The 20,324-nt window shown below is 42.6% G+C and overlaps 1 protein-coding gene across 4 annotated transcripts in view; it reads left to right on the plus strand.

Moving 5' to 3' along the window:
* GPR160 (G protein-coupled receptor 160) overlaps positions 1–20,324 on the plus strand; it is an 87,786-nt gene that overhangs the window by 33,192 nt on the left and 34,270 nt on the right. For 2 of the 4 annotated variants that reach the window (XM_073626173.1, XM_073626175.1), the window contains exon 2: positions 12,997–13,055. The exons of the other annotated variants lie outside the window; for them this stretch is intronic. The gene's annotated coding sequence lies outside the window, so the exon portion shown is untranslated. The remainder of the gene's footprint in view (positions 1–12,996; positions 13,056–20,324) is intronic. 4 annotated transcript variants of the gene reach the window in all.

A 20,324-nucleotide genomic window follows, 5' to 3' on the forward strand; every position in this document is an offset into this window, starting at 1 on the left:
TTTTAAAGTGTCGCCTATGGAAATTCATAGGTACCGTAGTTCGTCGCCATTCCACGAGTGTGTGCAATTATAAAGGGTGACATGTTTGGTATCTATTTACTCGGCGTAACATCTTTCACATTATACAAAAAAATTGGGGTAACTTTACTGTTTGGATTTTTTAAAATTCATGAAAGTGTCACTTTTATAAAAATTTGCGTTTAAAACACCGCTGCACAAATACCGTGTGATAAAAAATATTGCAACAATCGCCATTTTATTCTCTAGATTCTCTGCTAAAAAAATATATATAATGTTTGGGGGTTCTAAGTAATTTTCTAGCAAAAAATACAGATTTTAACTTGTAAACACCAAATTTCAAAAATAGGCTTAGTCATGAAAGGGTTAAGATCCGTTGACTCTTCGGCTAATCTTTGGGAGACCTTTATCCAAAACCCCACCTGGAAGCAGATGCAGGACCCACCTGTAACTTTGCTTAGGGCTTTGGATCCTGCATGGGTGCTCACCTTGGCATGTAGTGCATCGTGTTTAGTTAGCAGCAGGGTGCTTTTACAGAGCTCTGTTCAGCCATTCGTAGGAACCCTTGTATTTTATGTATTCTAATTGGCTGAGGTAGAGAGGTGAATGGAAGATATCCCAAGTTCCACCTCAGCCAATTGGAGGAAGTCTTGTATTCATTCAAAAAAAACTCTAGGCTTCCTATGAATGGCTGTACAGCACTCGGGCCAACTATGTTTTGTTCCAGGAATAGGATGGGAAATCCCCCATACCACTCCTGGAACACAGCACTGTATACTATACTCTTTCTAGCTGATGCTACATACATTTTATACAGCACTGACCGCTTTGCCCAAGTAAACTTATTTAATGTCGTACTGAACCTGGAGTTCAGCTTGAAGGATACCATTGCTACCTTTTTATCAATATAGTGTGCTCATCCCTGGTTTTGGAGAAACCGGAGTTTGCCCACCCTAAGGTCTTATGCATGGGTTTCAAAAAAAGACCAAATCTGCTAAGACCTTCCCAGTTCATTGGCTCATATAACTCAGTGTTACTCCAGTCCTCAAGGCACCCCAACAGGTCATGTTTTCAGGATTTCCCTCAAATGAAACGGCTGTGGTAATTACTGAGGCAATGAAACTAATCAACTCACCTGTGGAAAATAATGGTAAGCCTGAAAACATGACCTGTTGGGGCGCCTTGAGGACTGGAGTTGAGAAACACTGATATAACTTATCTTGTATGGTGCTTGGCCTTGGGCTCCTTTCACAATGGGCGGGCTGCAGCTGCAATCTGCTTGCTCAGCAGGGGATCCCTCCGCTGAGCAGGCGGGTGACAGGTCAGTGTCCACTCCACTCATGTAGAGTGGACAACAGACCGCTCTCCTCTCCCGCTCACCTGACTGCCATCTGATGTGCTCTGCTGGACGGATCCCCATCCATCTCTTTTTGGCGGATCGGATTGGATGTAGGTGGGTGTAAACAGACAAATTTCCGTTTTACACCTGTCGCTCCATAGAGAAGATTGGAGGTTCCGATCAGGTCTGCCTGAAAAATGGACAGGTGGACCCGATTGGAAACTTCTGTGTGAAAGCAGTCTTATCCTGAAGAGTGTTTTGTCCCTCCAAAGCATTTTGCTGAGCAATATCCTTTTAATGGAGGGTTTCCTTAAGAAATGGGCAGTCTCTGAGGTTGACCCAGCCATTTACCACTTAGGCTCGGTTCACACCTAATGCTGATGTGGCTCCCAGCAGGGGTCCTGAGCGTCCTGGTTCACCGGTTCAGGTTCGATTTCAGTCCGAATTTTGGGCTGAATTCAGACCTCAAACGGACTAAAAGACGCACAGGGCTTCTGTGCAAATTCGCACTGGAGCCGCATTGGAGATATATGAACCGGCTCCATAGAGAGCTGGTCACAATCTCCTGCTATTCGAATTGGATGCTGGGAAGCAGGCTTTTTCTGGCACTTTTTTTTCACATGTAACGACCATTATTTATTTATTTATTTTTTGCTAGAAAACAAGCAGAGGCCCTAGAAAATGGTGCGTTTTGCAATTTTTTTTTTTTTTTTTTTTTTTTTTTTTAATGCAACCCCCCCCACAGAAAATGGTGCGTCTTGCAATATTTTTTTTATTTATTTATTTTTTTAATGCAAACCCCCCCCACACAATACATAACCCAAATTGTTTGTAAAAGATGTTACGCTGAGCAAGTGCCAAACATGTCACGCCTGTACAACGGTGACAAATTATGTAAATTTTTCTAGCCATAGGTGACCCTTTGAAAGCCTTCACAGGTTACCACTTTAGATTTACAGAAGAGGTCTGGTGCTAGACTTGCTTCCCATGATCTGACATTCACAGTGATACCTTTCATGTGTGGGACGATCGCTGTTTTTTATACGTGCGGGATCGACACACGGGTTCGCCGTTGCGCGTGAGCACAGAGGGACAGGGCGCTTTTTGTGGTGTTTTTTTTTTTTTTTTTTTTAATTGTTACAAGGAATGTAAACAGCTTTGTGATGGCAATAGGCATGTGACGGGTACAGTTTATGAAGGGATCTGGGGTCTGTAAGAGTCTCTCCTCTGCTCTTAAAAACATTTAATCACACCATAATCGGCAGCGCTGGCTGGTCGATTGGGACTCCCGGTGGAACGGGAGACCTTGATCAAGCTGTGGGGGGGGGGGGGGAGAGAGAGTAATAGCGGCCGATCTGTTTGCTATTACAAGAAAGCTGACTGTCGGCTGCAAATACAGTGCCTTAAAGTATCTATACCCATTGAAATTTTCCACATTTTGTCATGTTACAACCAAAAAAGTAAATGTATTTTATTGGGATTTTATGTGATAGACCAACACAAATTGACACACAGATGTGAAGTGGAAGGAAAATGATGATTATTTTTTTTTTTTTTTTTTTTTTTTTTTTCAAATATGTGAAAAATGTGGGGTGCTTTTGTATTCAGCCCCCCTGAGTCAATACTTTGTAGGACCACCTTTTGCTGCAATTACAGCTGCAAGTTTTTTTTGATATGTGTCTACCAGCTTTGCACATCTAGAGTGACACTTTTGCCCGTTCTTTGCAAAATTAAGCTCTGTCAGATTGGATGGAGAGCATCTGCGACTAATTGGAATTGCTCTGATGCGTCCTGGAAGCCCTACAAAAAGGGGCAGGAGTTTCAAATCCTTGGACCACTAAACTGGCTGTGTGGGCACGGATGGTTCATCCACGGAAGCAAGTACAGCAGGGACCAAGGGGATAGGGAACCTGTAGAGTGTTCCCTTTTTTTTTCTTATTAATAATACGAAGAAAAAGCAGTATGACAGGAACATAAGCTTATCATTGTGCTGCTTCGCCTTTCATTGTCTAGTCCAGGGGTCTCAAACTGGTGGCCCTCCAGCTGTTGCAGAACTACAAGTCCCATCATGCCTCAGAGTCATGCTTGCAATTGTCAGCCTTGCAATGCCTAATGGGAATTGTAGTTCTGCAGCAGCTGGAGGGCCACCAGTTTGAGACCCCTGACCTCTAGTCACTGGGGCAGGGGCAGGTCCAGGAAGACCTAGGATCAGCGGAAGTAGGTGGAATGATGCTTGCCATCAGACTGATCATCCAGAGGCAAAGAATACTGCATGGGGAAATCTGTAGTTTCAAGCTGAAAATTGCAGCAAAAGCGTGGGTGTTTATTAAATTTTTTTTTTTTTTTTTTTTTTGTGGGTGACGTTCTGTTTGAAAATCGCATTTGTATTGACTCCACAAATGGGTCCTTGGTGTTCTTTAAGAGCCAGGTCCTTCAAAATGTTTCTTAGCCAATGTTTGCACACATCAAAAGTTTTAAAATTTATAAAATCAGGCTGATTAATAAAATAAGTTGCTACATTTTTACACCTGTAAATGGAGGTTTGGCTTGATTTATATGAGAACCAGAAGACCCAAGGCAATCGCTGCAGTTGTCAGTCACGTGCCTTGGTAAATGGAACACTGGGTGCTTGGTACATACTGTATTTTAAAACTGTCCCAAACCTGGTTCCATGGTGGCCATAAACCTATGAAAAAAGAAAAATGCAGTACTCAAATATATAAAATGGTGAAAAATTAGATTGTGTGTCAACAATGCTAAATAAATGTGTAATAAAGTCCACCACGTGAGTTGTAGCAAATCATAAAGAGGCCTGGTATCAAATGTCATTGGATCAGCATCTCTAATGCCCTGTACACACGATAGGATTTTCCGATGGAAAATGTGTGATAGGACCTTGTTGTCAGAAATTCCGACCGTGTATAGGCTCCATCACACATTTTCCATAGGAATTTCCGACACACAATGTTTGAGAGCTTGCTATAAAATTTTCCGACGACAAAATCCCTTGTCGGAAATTCCGATCGTGAAGTGCCACGCATTCTCAGAATAAAGTAAGACGAAAGCTATTGGCTACTGCCCCGTTTATAGTGCCGACGTACGTGTTTTACGTCACAGCGTTCACAACAATTGGATTTTCCGACAACTTTGTGTATGCAAGACAAGTTTGAGCCAACATCCGAATGTCCGATCAATATCCGATCGTGTGTACAGGGCATAAGACATCTTTATGGAAGATGGCATCAATGAAGACATGTTGAAAAGGAATATTGAAAAGGGAAATCTTGTGAAGAGACCGCCACCAATTTCATGAAGGCTTACCGGAGATAATGGACTTAAAGGGGCATATACCCCTTAAGTCAACAAGGCTTTGTAGTGATAAACACCATATGGAATGTAAACCATCAACAATCCAGATATCCTCGGTCACAGTAAGGACTTTAAACGATACTGGTTAGTAGCATGTTCACAATAAACGGGCAAATGTGGTTCGGATAGGGAAATGGATGGCCAGAGGAGGTTCGCATGCTCACACGATAAAACCAAGAAATGAAAAAAGGTTCCACATAGTGTGATCACGTTTATGCAAATGTTTAATTAAAAGATAAAATTGGACACTCACATTTTAGAAGCAGTAAAAGGCTTATAAGGTCATTAAAAGGCGCAGTAGTGATGGCAGAACTTGATTAGACGTCATCTAGGGTACCCACATTTGCCCATTTATTGTGAACACGCTGCTGACCAGTATCATTTAAAGTCCTTGCTGTGACCGAGTCTATCTGGATTGTTGATGGTTTACATTCCATATGGTGTTTATCACTACAAAGCCTTGTTGACTTAAGAGGTATATGCCCCTTTAAGTCCATTATCTCCGGTAAGCCTTCATGCAATTGGTGGCGGTCTCTTCACAAGATTTCCCTTTTTCAATATTTCTTTTCAACATGTCTTCATTGATGCCTTCTTCCATAAAGATGTCTTAGAAATGCTGATCCAATGACATTTACTGTTTTATATATTTGAGCGCTGCATTTTTTTTTTTTTTTTTTTTCTTTTTGGTATTTGTGCTGTTTGTCTTTAGCTTTGCTGGTTGCTTTAAAATTGTATCATTTAATACAGCACGGTTTATGCTCTTGACCTATTTATAAACTAGGAAAATCCTGTTCTGTATTGAGGTTGTAAAATATTTTTATTGTTGCAAAAAACGTGTACATTTCTAAACAGGCATTTGAGTGCTGTAAAATTTGCAGTATTTTTTTTTATTCGTATTTCAATCTGTTTTATTAAAAAGGTTTTGGATGTAAACCAAGGAAGACCAGATATAAAACTGGAAATTTTGTATCCATACAGAGACATAAATAGAACTGACAGTTATAGGCAGACAGACTCCAGTCACCTTAAACTAATAACATAGACAAACTGATTCCCAAAGCAGCAGTTTAAAGTGATGTCAGGGGACTGGAGCAATTGGTTCACAATCGTAAACAGAAGACCTCATCCGTCGTCATCCCTTCATAACCTAATTGGGTAAAAAAAAAGTGAGAAAAAGAAAAATGGAAGGTTACCACAACTGGTGAAGAGGGCATTCCCAAGGTGTCCTCGGTCAACTCATCCAGGGGTCCCAGGTCTTATCAAACTTTTTTCGTTTTGAAGGTTGCATGTGAGTTTATCGTTGCTTTATTATCCAATTTATGTACTTTTAACATGGTCCACCAACATCAGTCTGCTTCCAGTACCTTACTATAGCTGGTAGAATTATTTAAGAAATTAGCTACAATTATCAGAGTTCATTTTCTGGAATAGGGTCACTTCAGGAGTCTGGGGATATTTATGCCCCTTACCGACCAGATAATCGTGAATATTTTAATCCAAAATCTGGTTAATTTAGGACACTGCCACTATATATGGTACATAGTGCCAGGTTGGCTACACCATCTGAAACAAGCTAAAGACATTGATGGGTGCATCTTTGCATTTCTGTTGGGCCTTGAGTACCATCACAATAGTTGTGTGTTTTTAGATTCAAAAACGTGTTGATTAGGTATTTTTGGACAAGTCGTTTGCATTGTCTGGCCAATCAGGTAAGTCATAGGAGACATTCAAGTCCTGTTCCTACAACTTCATATAGGGGAGTTACTGATTTAGTAATTTAATATAGAATAGAGATGCATCCCCGGTGGGGGCGGGGTGTGTGTGTGATTGTTTGCTAACCCCCCCCCCCCCCAAAAAAAAAAATAAAAAAATATTGAGCACCAGCCGCCACTGGTGAGGCCTAAAAGCTTTAAGAACTTTTTTTTAATAATGTATTGGGAAATCATTAAATAGAATGAATGTTGGCTTTTTCGATGAATGACCTTCACCCTGCACTTCTTTCTACCAGGTACATAGAATGGATGTTGTACTGTAGATCTTCATATAGTGGGGACAGTTACATGATGGATATGTAATAAGAATAACCCTAATATCTGAGTATAAAATCTCTAAAATATGGAAACTAAAACAAACTTTATCCAGGAGTCAGTAGACTGTCTGTTAGATCAAGTTGAACTGAGAATAGGAGTCCCTGTTTGGACTGTGGGGAGCCCTGGCAATATGAAGTGTGTGGTGTGACAGGAAGGGTTCACATACCGAGGATTGAAAGATGGAAGAGCTGGGGGAATGCTGAAGTAGCGACAAATGAGAGTCGCACTAATGTAGTGCAGTGTTTACCTAGGTACTGCACCGATGATGGTACAAGCAGAGTTTTTTTTTTTTTTTTTTTTATTTCTGGGCCAGTATATTTAGTCCCTCTCCTTCTTTCTTTTTTTTTTTTTTTTTTTTTTGTAGATTTTTAAGATGTGCTGGGTTGTTTTAGGTTCAACCTTTTTTCGATCATAATTTTTGACCATACCGTGATATTTTAAACCTGCATTCTGTATCTAGAACTAAAGACCGTATGGGAGTGTAGTTTGTCTAATGGCAATCCAAGAACATATATTTGAGTTGCTGGAAAAGGATATGTTTTACTGAAGTGAGAATGACTGACTGATGCATTGTATTTGAAAACCTATAATCTAGTTGATTTAAATTCGTTTTATTGGTGTATTGGGTTTATATGCTTGGATGTCACGGTTGGGAATTAGAACCATTTCCTAATCTATACCTGCTTTTTAAACCGCATTTATATTTACTCCAGTTTTCAGTTTAGTCCCAAAATGGGGCATTCACTGTCTTAAGACCTAGGTCTTCAAGATGATTCTTGGCAAAGGTTTGCTGACCTCAGTCTGGTACTAAACTAGGTTGCTACATTTTACACCTGTATATGAAGTTTGGACTCATTTTTATTAACATTCCATCCAGAAAGCCCATGGCCAACACTGCTGTTATGTGTTCAGGTGAATTGAACACATTTAAAACAAGGCCAATCCTTGTTCAATAGTAGTCCTAAACTAGCAAAACCATGTTATGGATCGAGGTTAAAAAAAGTTATTGTTGCAAAACATGTTTACATTTTGTAAATGGCATTTGAGTGCTGTGAATTTTTCCAGTTTGTTTTTTTTTATTGGTAATTGATTAAATAGAATGAATACTGGGGGGGGGGGGGGGCTGATAAAAAGTGAACCCTTGTCAGTAGTAGTATTTATTTCACCTCCCATTGGGGAGACTTCCTTTCCTGTCCCTTAGACACAAAAAGTGAGGGAAATCAATGCAAAAACCTTCTCGCTTTTAGAAGATTTACAGTGGGTATAGGAAAGAATCACCCCCTTTTTAAAATCACATTTTGTTGCTATGCACTTCTGCATAGAAAAACAGGCAGTCTGCCAAGTATCACAACATTCCTCAGCCCTGAGCTAATATAAACATTGTAACGTTTTGTTCTGAACTTCGGTCTGTAAATGAGGGAAGTTTTTTTTAACCACAAGACTAAACCTTTTTCTGACACTTGCTAGTTTCAAGTTAAAATTATTATTTTCTGCTACAAAATTACTTAGAGCCCCCCCCCCCCCCCCCCCAAAAAAAATGTATTATGTGTGTGTGTGTGTAATATATGTAGCACTAACTCTCGGTGGAGCTGCTGGTTTAAAGCTGGCTGTTACCTTCACTCTTTACACCTCTGTTGCACCGGGTCTAGGGTCCCATTTAGTTTACCTCTGGATGATGTAGAGACACTAACACTTGAGTAGATTTTCCAATGCTTTAATGAACAAATAATAAAGGAAGTAGCAGGAAAGAGGCAGAAGGAAAGTTGCAAGGAAGCTCAAATACCTTTCTTTAGTATTCTTTAGAATGTTCTCTGGAATTGAACACTTGCGGTTGAATGCGTTCCCCCTTGTGGGACCCAATCTTTGCCCACCTGGATAGGCCTCTCGCTTACCTAGCAACCAGTACGTAGCACGAACAAAAGTCTCTGCCACAGACTTGTTTGGAATAAAATCCGTACGATCCTCTGCCACAGGATGTATTGGTTTGCAGTGAATGTCAGACACAGTACTTGAACCTTTAAGCCAACCCGGCAGTACTATCCAGTAGAAGATTACTTCAGGATACGTCCTCCAACCGAGTCACCAGGCCCCTCTCCAGACCAGCACTCTGCCTGATCCTTGCATGATGGGTCCTCCCCTGGGATCTTCTCGGTTGTCCAGCTTCTTCATTCAGGATAGACCCCTCAGGACCGTTCCTCTGCCGCTGTGGTAGGCCCCAGATAGGCTTCTGGGCCCACCCACATGCCGCAGCGACGTGGTCCTCCAGGACGGAGGACCACGAGGTGGTACTCTTAACGCATACCTGTCGGCCAGGAGGGCCAGCAGGTGGCTGAAAATGAACCCCCGAACATGGCGTCTGTCCCATAAATACCCTCTCCCAGAATGCAACGCAGTGAGAATTGTGATCTTAATTCTAAGCAAAAAAAATTGTGATTCTCCTTTTGGCCAGCATTGTTTTGAAGAAAAAAAACAATGTGGTGTGTGTGTGTGTGTGTGTGGGGGTGTTTTATAGCAGAAAAAAAAAAAAAAACATACCCAATGAAAAAATCGAGCTTATTCATCAATTTAGGCCAATATGTATTTTGGTACAAAAAAATCTCTATAAGCGTATATTGATTTGGTTTGCACAAAAGTTATAGCGTGTAAAAACTATGGGATATAGTTATGGAATGTTTAAAAAAATTTCATCCGCAATTTTTCAGAGACATCTGTGCAGGTTTCTGTACAGATGTCAATGTGAATCGCAGCCCGAAATCACAAAAAGTAGTCCAGAAACTACTTATTTAAATCGGTGCGGCGCCGCAGATGCAGCGTCACACCGATTAGGACGATGCCATTGCCGCCGATTTGTCAAATCGTACCAATGTGAACCAGGGCTAAGTAAAACTTTTTTCGTGATCAGTGCTAAAAAAAATGCACTGTCACTGTACTAATGACACTGGCAGGGAAGCGGTTATCAGAGACGATCAAAGGGTTAAATGTGCTTCTAGGGAGTGCTTTCTAACTGTGTGGGGGATGCTTTGACTTGGGGAAGATAGATCGCCACCTTCCCCTCTGACAGAACGGCGATCTGCCTTGTGTAAATAGGCAAACCGCCGCTCTGCCTCTCCAGAGAATGATCGCGAGGTGCCGGCGACCATCAGGTCCACCGGACCCGCTGATTGGCTCCCACTATGTCCAATCACAGTGGGAGCGGATCGCTGGCGGTGCACGCTCCTGCCCCAGACTCAGTGCACTAAATCACGTACAGCTACGTGATTTCGCACAGGAGGGCCACCCTGCCACAGTAGATCTGCGTGGGGTGGTCCCACGCAGATCTGTGGTTAAAGAAAATGACAGTTTTTGAGACCAAGGAAAAGGGGTAGAAATTCCAACAAGGAAGTGACTACTCTGGGCTTCAACAAAATTGCGGCTTACAGCAAGAAGAAACGGGAGCAATGCTGGAGGCAATTTAGAACACACATTAATTTTGGTAGTATAATTAATGTGGAATGTGCGTTCTTTTGCCATCAAACGATTATGGGTAAAGTTCTGCTTTAGGTTATTCAAGAAGAGTAACAGCTCATACTCTGGTCTCTGTAGGAATAGAGATCGCAACTACAGCTGCTTTTGTGTGAAACTGCATTTATTTCCACACACCACCGATACCTCCCTTTCTCATAATTAAAGCACAGCTACAATGAATGCAATGGTTTCTATACCCACCCCATGCCATTTTCTTGTTCTTTACTTGCTGCTACAATTACTGTGTAAGGTAACTGAAGATGGCTGAGCAACAATGACTGTATCCAGGCAATCATTCAAAACTTGCCTTGTAATTGTTGAACGTCTTTATTTACCCAAAGTGTGTGTGTGTGTGTGTGTGTGTGTGTATTTTAATGATATTCAAATGAGTATTGCCAATTTTGACTATTTTTGAGTTGATCTGTCTGATAAGCACGATTCTAGGAATCCATGCAGTTATATTTGGACTTGATTTTATGCAGAATGCAAAAATCGGCAGGATTATTATGGGACAGGGTCAACAATTTTCAGTTCCTAGTTTGGCTGATCTGTGAGCAGATTCATTTAGTCATAAGTGTGTTTTGTATATGTAGCGATAAAGAAAGAAGCTGTGCTCGTCTGAATTTAGAGGGCAAGCTCTATATTAGAGAAAACATAGCAAGCCCTAAGCTGGCCTTATAACTATCCATATGTACCATTTCTGATCTCCTTTAGATTTACCACAACTGTATAATATGAGGACAAACCTAACAATGCTTTACAATTGTATCAAGTCAGGTAGCCCCTTATACTACATAGTTGATGGTAGATTCTGTGGAAATTGTACAGTGTATAGTCACCTTTTAAAATGGATGTGGACTGCCTTAAGCTTCCCATACTTGGAAACAGCCAATTCCCACATCCACACATTCTATGTAGATGCAGGAATCCTCACTGCTGTTCCATTGTATTATGACAAAGACTACCCTGCCTTCTTGCTGTCAGAATACACTGATCTGCACCCTGTTGGCTGCAGCACTGATCAACCTGAGATTTGTCAGCAGTTTCATTCATGAGAAGTTGATCGCTATGAACTGGAATAGCCAGCCATTCATTGATTGAAGTTCACCTGGTTCCTGCTGAACTGGCCAAATTTAATCCATGCATGGCCTGAAGAGCTGCACAATTAATCGTTAAAAAATCGTGATCTCGATTCAACCCCCCTGACGATCTCTATTGCAGAGTTTGCTGATTCTTTCATATAACAAGTGGAGAGACTCATCTGCTCACTCAGCTGTCAAAAGAAAACCTCAGCAGTCTGCAAAGTTTTTAACATGAAACATTGTAACTAACATTTCCTTCTTGGATCAAAGGGATACACCTCTGTGTAAAGAAACTCCAGGCAGTCTGCCAAGTTTTTAACAGAAGTTTAACCACTTAAAGTCTAAATCTTTTTCAGACATTTTGTTTCTTAAAGCGGGGTTCCCATTTAAAAAAAAAAAAAAATAAACTCAAATAATGCAGCTGCTGACTTTTTTAATTGGACGCTTACCTGTCCCAGGGTCCAGCGATACGGGGGATCGAAGCCCCGCTTGTCCACCCCCCCCCCTCCGCTCGTCGGTGCTGGCATTTCAACTGTTGGCACCCGGATGTGGCTTCACAGCCAGGCACCTACTGCGCATGTGCGAGCTGCGCCGTCACTGGCCCCGCAATCATCTGGACCGGTCACGTGTTCCAGATGATTGACAAGTCCCAGATGATCTCCCTTCCTGCGCCGTGGGAAGTGACGTCAGGAGCCCAGGCACCGAAGGAGGCAGACTATGAGGGACCCCCCAGCAACAGGCATTTAGAGGTGAGTTAAAAAAAAAATGTCTCCAAATGTTTTTTTCTTAAATTTGTTTTTTTTTTAAGAACATTACTAATATTTTTTTTTTTTTTTGGGGAGGTGGAACTCCACTTTAAGTTAAAATCAATATTTTTTGGAACAATCACCATTTTATTCTCTAGATTCTTTGCTGTATGTATGTATGTATGTATGTATGTATGTATGTATGGGGGCTCTAAGTAAGAAATTTTCTAGCAAAAAATCGGATTTTAATTTGTAAACACCAAATGTCAAAAATAGGCTTAGTCATGAAAGGGTTAATGGCCAGCTTTATTAACCGTTTAAGTATCTGCTTACCTAGAAATGTCCTACATATGGTGCTTCTTTCATCCCATTCTGCCTATCCAGTAACTGTGCCAGAGTGTGGATGCAAGCTGAGGGTAGGTTCTTCTCTAGGATGACTCTTTATCTGTAAACCCAATTGTGTTTAAAAATGAGGACATGGCTGATGTTCACACTGTATACTTTCACACTGAAATTGTTGGCTATGCAGTTCATGTTTACTAAATCTATTTTTCCAGCATATACTGTAGCTACCCTTAAGTATAGGCCCAAAATGTTTCGTCTTAGGCAAGGCTTAGAAATTATGTACAGTGTAGGTTTTAGTTTTGCTGTTTGGTGTCACCTGGAACAGAAATTAAAAGGTTAACATTTTTCCAACAAGGACTCGGTAGTAAAAAAATATCTATGTTCTAACTCTGTCCTACTTGCATGTTCTACTTTAAAGCATGTAATGTGCAATAGATCTAAAAGCTAGCACACTCCCATTTTTTTTATTTATTTTAATTAAAATTTAATCCTTTTCATTTCAGTCTGCTCCAGTCAACATCCTGAACCAGCAGTGGCCTAAGCAACATTTAACCACCCAAAAGTAAGTGCAAGCTTTGATAAAGGACTTTTTGTGTTTATACAGACCTGTAATGAGTTGTGCTTAAAAAGCTGCTCCCTCAAAATATATATTTAACAGCTTTTTTTTTATACATGATGAATTAAACGATGCAGTAAAGTGGAACTTAAGGGTGTCTGAGCACCACAAACTGAAAATGCTATTAAATTTTTAATTATTCAAATCAAACGCTCATAATCCCCGTCTCCATGCTTTTTGTTGAGAAATCACTTTGAAAAACATCCCTCAGCATTTCTAGCCATGGCCAACTTGGAGTAAGGGCGATTCATGATTCATGTAGCGTTTGCTTCCTGGAATCCATCTGCTCTTAGCTCGGGCAGAAGGGCATGCTTACCTGAGACAGCCCCTCCTCCCAGATAAGAGAAGAAATTGTCCACGCAGACTCATGGGATGTATGACCTAATTTTGGCCTAGGCCAGAAACTAGGAGCAGAGTACAGCCTATCCATGACCTGAAAAAGGCTGTGCGCTGTTGTACTCGTGTATACAGCGGTGCTATCATCAACACAACTACAGCATTTGTGCATATGCAAAAAATAGTAAGCTGTATTCATGTACTTCAAGTGGAAGTGTTGTAGGTACCTGGTTTTGACAGGTACCCGCTCCCACTTCGGGACGGATTGCGGCGTTGATCCGAGCAGACGTTTGACCCCCCCCCCCTCCTCCTTCCCTTGCAGCCTTCTGGGACACGTCATATAAAAATGTATTCTAGGGGAAGTCACAAGAGAGGGCACCCCCCAGAAGAAGACGGCTACTAAGGCTATAGTGGGCAATGATGGGAGAGTGAGTAAAACATCAATCCATAATTTATTGGGTATCAAAACTACAACAATAAGAGATTTCCTCTCAGCAATAAAAAGTTATGTAAAGCTGATCTCACTGGACATCAGACAGATGGCACACCAAATGCAAGAAAGCATACGATGCACCAAGCAGACCGATGCAGACTAGAACAAACCATACACTCACAAATAAAACAAGACCGGTCCAGGCGCCTGTATTACCATGGATGCATGGAAACCCTCCTGGCCAATGCGCCAATAGGGAAATAATGAATAATAAATGGGTACACAGGGAAACCATGCATGCGTGGCCCCTGGGGATATGGAGAGACTACTGAAGGTGATGTTGCCAATGAATTAGCTGCCAAACACACAAGTGTTGCCTGTCTAGTTTGTGTCAGGTGTTAAACAAAGTCTCCAAGTTCTACTGACAATTGATTCCTTTGGGTTAGCTGAAATGAGTATAGCATATGTATTTGCGTGTACATGCAGAAGACATTCCATCAAAAATATCCATTCCTGGAAGTAATAATGCAGCTGAAATAAAGTTCAAATGTCATTAGGAGATTAGATTCAAATGTAGAGCAATTAGCGGTCATACGATGCTTCATGACAGCTGCCAGATGAGCATAGCCTTGATCAAGATTAAATGAGTTGTTCAGGTACTAGTTTCCTTTTTAACATAATTGAGGCATAGCTATCATAAGCCCTATACCAATCACATCAGGCTATTCCGGGATCATGCTCAGTCCCTGGGTCATGCAGTTAATACATTGCAATGCAGTCTCTAATAAGACAAAAGCCTAAGTGTGATGGTGCATTAATACTGGCCGAGATTCCTTATGCTTTCAAACAGCAGGGCAGTTCCATCACATCCTCGTCCGCCACAAAGGGGATCAAACACTGGGCGCAATTACCATACGATCTGTTTGCGGATCTCCGGCCGCGCTGCAGCGGTATTAGTGGACAGGTAGCAGCTCCACATGTACAGGCTAGATATAATATTCAAAGTTCTCCATTCTCCATTTGAATTGGGGGATCACTGAGACGGCGTCTCCAGGCCGTGATTACGTTGATGCATTTCACGTAACTTCAACTGGATGTGGGAGGGGTGGGCATGCACCTCTTCCTTTTATTGCATCGAGGTGTAGCCGCCCCTCCTTACATTGATTTCTTCATGAATAGACTGACAGGGACGAGCTAAAGGAAAAAGCTCGGATGAGCCACTCCCATGTATCTGTTAGTCGGTCTATGCTTTCCAAGTAGTCAACATTGATACAGCCCAGCCATCCTAGGGGGCAACTCTTAACAAACAGCGCTCACCTTCACCATCTCACCCAATGGAATAAACATAAAACATACATAGTATAAAATAAAACCTAGGAAATGTTATTATCATCTTGAAAACCAAAAGGGGGAGAGAGAGAAGGGGGGAATGGGGAAAGACAGAGGGTATGGAATCGGGGAGGCCAAGGGAACATGAGAGGGAATGGAAAAGGAGCGCTAAACAGTAATGGCATAGGACATATGGTGGGAAGGGAACTATGTAGGGAGAGAGTGAAGGAGAGAAGGCCATACCACAATCCAAAATAGCCGGATTTCATTGATCTAGGAATGGCTGCATGTTCCGTTCAGTATTCATACCCAGGGGTGAGAGGGTTTTCAAAGTGTATATCCACCACATTTTCCTTTTGCAGTAGAATAAGATTGAAGTCCCCCCCCCCCCCCTCCTTGCTGGTAATTTCAGGGTATAAATACCCTTTACCTTAAGTCCATCAGTTTTGCCCTGGTGATACTGGAAAAAATGTTTGGCCACCGGTCTTAATTCTTTTTTCTCCTTTTTCTCTAAAACTCTCTCCTTTTCCCTCCTGATGTCCCTGATGTGCTCTCCTATCCTAACCTTAAGGGCTCTTTTTTAGTCTTGCCGATGTATATTTTAGGGCAGGGACAGGTGACCATTTACACCACATCTCATCTAAAAATACATAGGTCCTGTCAACGAAGGGACACACTTGGCACTTTGTACAAGGGACCATCCCATTTACATTGTGGGTACTCAGACAGCCAGGTAGTGTCTTGCTGTCTAATGAACTCAGAGTGGATAAGGATATCTCCCAGGTTCCTAGATCTACGCGCCACCATTTTTGGGCCGCCCCCCACAATGTTTGTCAGGCCTTTATTGTTCCTAAGGATACTCCAGTGTTTCTCCAAGATTTTGCGCACGGAGCCCCATTGGGCACCGTATGCGGTGATCAATATTACTGGGCCTGGTTCTATTGTCTTTTGTACTTCTAAATTGTGGTCCATGAGGAGAAGGCTTTCTCTGCTTCTTGTAGCAGCCCTACGTTTGGCATTCCGGATCTGTCTGTGAGAATATCCTCGTTCACGGAATCTCGCATACAGATTTTCAGATTCCCTTTTTGAAGGTCAGTGGTGCTAGAACAATTACGTTTTATCTTCATGAACTGCCCAGTAGGGATTCTATCCTTTAGCCGGGGGGGGGGGGGGGGGGGTGGCGACTATCCGCCTGCAGTAGGGTGTTTTCTGCCGTCTCCTTACGGTAAGTGCATGTGCTGATCTTGCCATCCTCCAATCTTATTGAGCAAGCCCTGCACGGGTGGTGCCCCGATTTCTGCAGCTGAATCAACTGTAGGAGACTGTTCAGGTGCTTGCTGGACTTTCTTGGGCACCCTGAAGCCTCCTTCACAAATGCAGTGGAAATGTGTGTTTTTGGGGATTAACCACTTGCCTACCAGACACTTACATCCCCTTCCTGCCCAAGCCATTTTTCAGCTTTTAGCGCTGTCGCACTTTGAATGACAATTGCGCAGTCATGCTACCCTGTACCCAAACAAATTTTTTTTTTTTTATTGTTTTCTTCACACAAGTAGAGCTTTCTTTTGGTGGTATTTAATCACTGCTGTGTTTTTTTGTTTTTTTTTTTTTGTAGTAAAAAAAACCCCCAAAAATATTGAAAAAAAAAAAGATGGGCGACACTGGGTATTGACAACATTGATGGGCAGCACTGATAGGTGGCACTGATTGCCAGAGCTGACTGGCATCGCTAATGACCACTGATTGTTGCCATTGGTGGGCACTGATAGCTGGAATTGGTGGGCAATGTTGGGCACTGATTGGTGATGGTGTATTGCACTATTGTAATCAGGGCACTGATGATCAGTGCCCTGATTACATTCCTACATGCATGTGAGGAGATGCCGCTGATCGGCTTCTCCGAGGCGAGAGCCGATTACCGGCACTTTCCAGAGATCGGGGTTGCGGTGTGTGCTAGCAACATGGCGTGGCCGCGATCGCCGCCGTGTTGCGTGCAAGAGCGGCTGTTCTGGGACGCCGTCATTTGACGGCAGGCAGCAAGCAGTTAAGTTAATTTTCATATCAAAGAGGGACTTTGCTATTCATCTGATCACTCTTCATAACATTCTGGCGTGTATGTAAATTGTCAAAAAAACTGAGGCAGCAGACTTTGTAAAAATTTTAATTTGTCTCCATTCTCAAAACTTTTCGCCATGGCTGTAGGTGGAAGCACCAGCATGGTTTACCTAACGCCTATCTGTTTAGATATTTAAAGCTTAGATATGCCTTTTAATACTTTGATAACCAGTCAGTTGTTCTGGATAACCTGTTTTCAGAGACGAGTCAATAGTCAAACCTTTGTCCACCATTTATAAAGTTACTATTATCGCTTTCATACAGGACTTGAGTCCCTCAGAACTAAGCGGCTTGTTGACTTTCCTAAGTTAGATGAGGAAGATTGGGAGGAGATGTGGAAATGCTCCTTTTCACTATTGGTGCCACCTGGGATAGACTCATCCAGTTTAAGATACTGCAGAGTCTACCTTACCCCCAAACATTTGCATAGGCTATGCCTGTCTGTCCCAGCCAACTGCTGAAGGTGTGGGTCAGTCTCAGTGGATTTCATCCATGTCTTTTTTGCAGTGTCCCCAAATCCAGATCTTCTGGACAGCCGTGACTTCATTCATTCTCTGTCACCACCATTCAGGTGCCCTTTAAGATTGAGGTGTGTCTGCTGGGACTGGTAGATTCTCTAGCCCAGTGGTTCTCAACCTGGGGGTCAGGACCCCCTCGGGTCGAATGATGATTTGCCAGGGGTCACTGAATTCTGGGCTGTTCCTGAAGCCCACACCGCTCTCCCAGCCTTTTTGTGGCCGCCCAGAAGGGCTGTTCCTGGAGCCCGCGGCTGCCCATTTAGCCTCTTAGCAGATGACCTTGGTCAAGAGCACCTAAGTTGTCTGATCAGAACTCCCCCCAGCATTGCCACTCATCCCAACTCCCTGCCAGCACTGCCACTCATTCCATTCGCCCCCCACCAAGGAGTAAGAGAAGGAAAAAAATTAGAGAATACATGAAAGGGAGACGAACAAAGAAAAAGGGAGAGAAAGACTAAGAACAAAGACAGCTAGAGAGGGATGGGGGGGGGGGTAACAAGAAATTAGAATAGAGAGAGATAAAAGGGAAAGAAAGGAGAACAAAGAGGAAGAGTGGTACATCCTAAAATGTAACGTAACATAAGTGGTTTTAATACTGTACAAGTGGAAGGGACTCAGGCATTGCTAAATGTCCATGGGTTAGGGGCGCAAATTACTTGTCTTGCCTTGGGCGCTGACAACCCACACTACGAAAATAATTTTACTGTTAGGGGTCCCCACAACTTGAGAAATTTTATCAAGGGGTCACGGCACTAGGGAGGTTGAGAACCACTGCTCTAGCCCCTTTGAGGGCCTCCAGAACTCTTTTGGGTTTATTACTTTATCATACCCATGAAGCTATCGTACTTGGGTGGAAAGCCACCTCGCCTCCTTCGCTAAACTTTTGGAAAAATCTGATTTAATTTAGGTTTACCACTCTATAATGCTACTTGCATTTTCTTGTGGCTGCACCACGAAGTATGGGATATCTGGGTAGAATCCCCGTCTACGAATGCTGATTCTAATATGCCTGATTAACATGTATACCAGCGTAATTAATGTGTTCCATAGAAATGGTATTGTTCTTTGTGATGTAGTGCCTGGCTAGGTGATTTACACCTGGTACAATGCCTTGTTTATCATCCTCCTTTGTCCCTAAGCCATGATTTCAGGTATGAACTTACTGTGATTTCAATCTGTTTCTGTGGTCTGAGCGTATTATTTTTTCTTTTTAATTTGTTCCATGAGCCTGGGTTTGCCAAATAGACTGTTTTGTACTAAACTTCTAAACTTTTGAAACTTGCATTTAAAGTGTGTATGTGTGTGTGTGTGTATAGATACTGTAGATCTCTCTATCTCTCATTGGAGGAAAAGAACACCCCCCCCCCCCTTCCCACAGCATAACTGTGTTGTGAATAGATGAGCTCCCTGCTTCTCTTCCTCTCAGACACATTTATCTGAGGTTTAAAACCACTTTAAGGTTGTGTTTAGCTTGTTGGCACTTGTGGTTCAGTGCCTTTGGCTGTTTGAGTTTACATATTTGCCAGCACACCATGGGTCGTCTATTACGTCAGATTCTTTATTGAAGAATGATCACATCACAGAAGACCTAGTGCAAAGTTTCAGAGCCGAGCAGGATGCCTTCGTCGGGCATCTGTGCGTCTCCTAAACGTTGCACTGTCTTCTGTGTTGTGGTCATTCTTCAATAAAGAAATGGATGTAATTGACGATCTGTGGTGTTCTGGCAAATATGTACATCTTGATCTGTGATGTTTCCAGTTCCAGCTGGTTGTTGCTACAGTACCTGCTACTCCTAAAGCAGGGGTGCCCAACCTTTTTGAGGAGTGAGGGCCACTTTAGCAACTTGGTAACCGGTCACAATGATTGGTTTGTGTCCACTCTGCATACTCAGAACACACATGGACACAGCCCGCTCTACTCTATGGGCCCCCCGATCTGATCCACCCAGACAGGAGACTGATCCCATTCTGGGCTTTTTTAAGTGGATCTGAATTTTAGAATTGGAGATAGGCAGGTATAAACAGACACAAGTTTGTTTACATCTACCGCTCTTCAGAGGTGAATGGAGGGGCCGGCTGGGTCCGCTTAAAAAAACAGACAGGCAGACCGATCGTGTGAAAGGGACCTAAGGCTGCCTTTACACTAATGAACTGCGGTTTACCTGCACCTCAACTGACCTCAATCTTCACTTCTTCCTTAGGATTCCTGCAGGTATCGCTGGCTGCTGCTGTCCCCCAGGCGGGTCCTGCTTGCTGGTGGTGCTGCTGGCTGGTTCCCAACCCACCATCTCCGAGCATCAGTGTGACAGGAGCTGGCACTAGAGGAAGCATGTTGCTGCAGTAGAGAGCAGAGCCAATGCTGCCTGTATTGCTCCTGTCACAGGCAGAGTACATTTGGTATCACTCTGCCTATGACAGGAGCAATACTGGAAGCATCGACTGCTTCCTTTAGGGCCGGCTCTGTTCTTTACACTGTGCTTGGGGA

The sequence above is a fragment of the Aquarana catesbeiana genome, linkage group LG04 (assembly GCF_042186555.1).
Source record: "Aquarana catesbeiana isolate 2022-GZ linkage group LG04, ASM4218655v1, whole genome shotgun sequence".
Classification (NCBI taxonomy): Eukaryota; Metazoa; Chordata; class Amphibia; order Anura; family Ranidae; genus Aquarana; species Aquarana catesbeiana.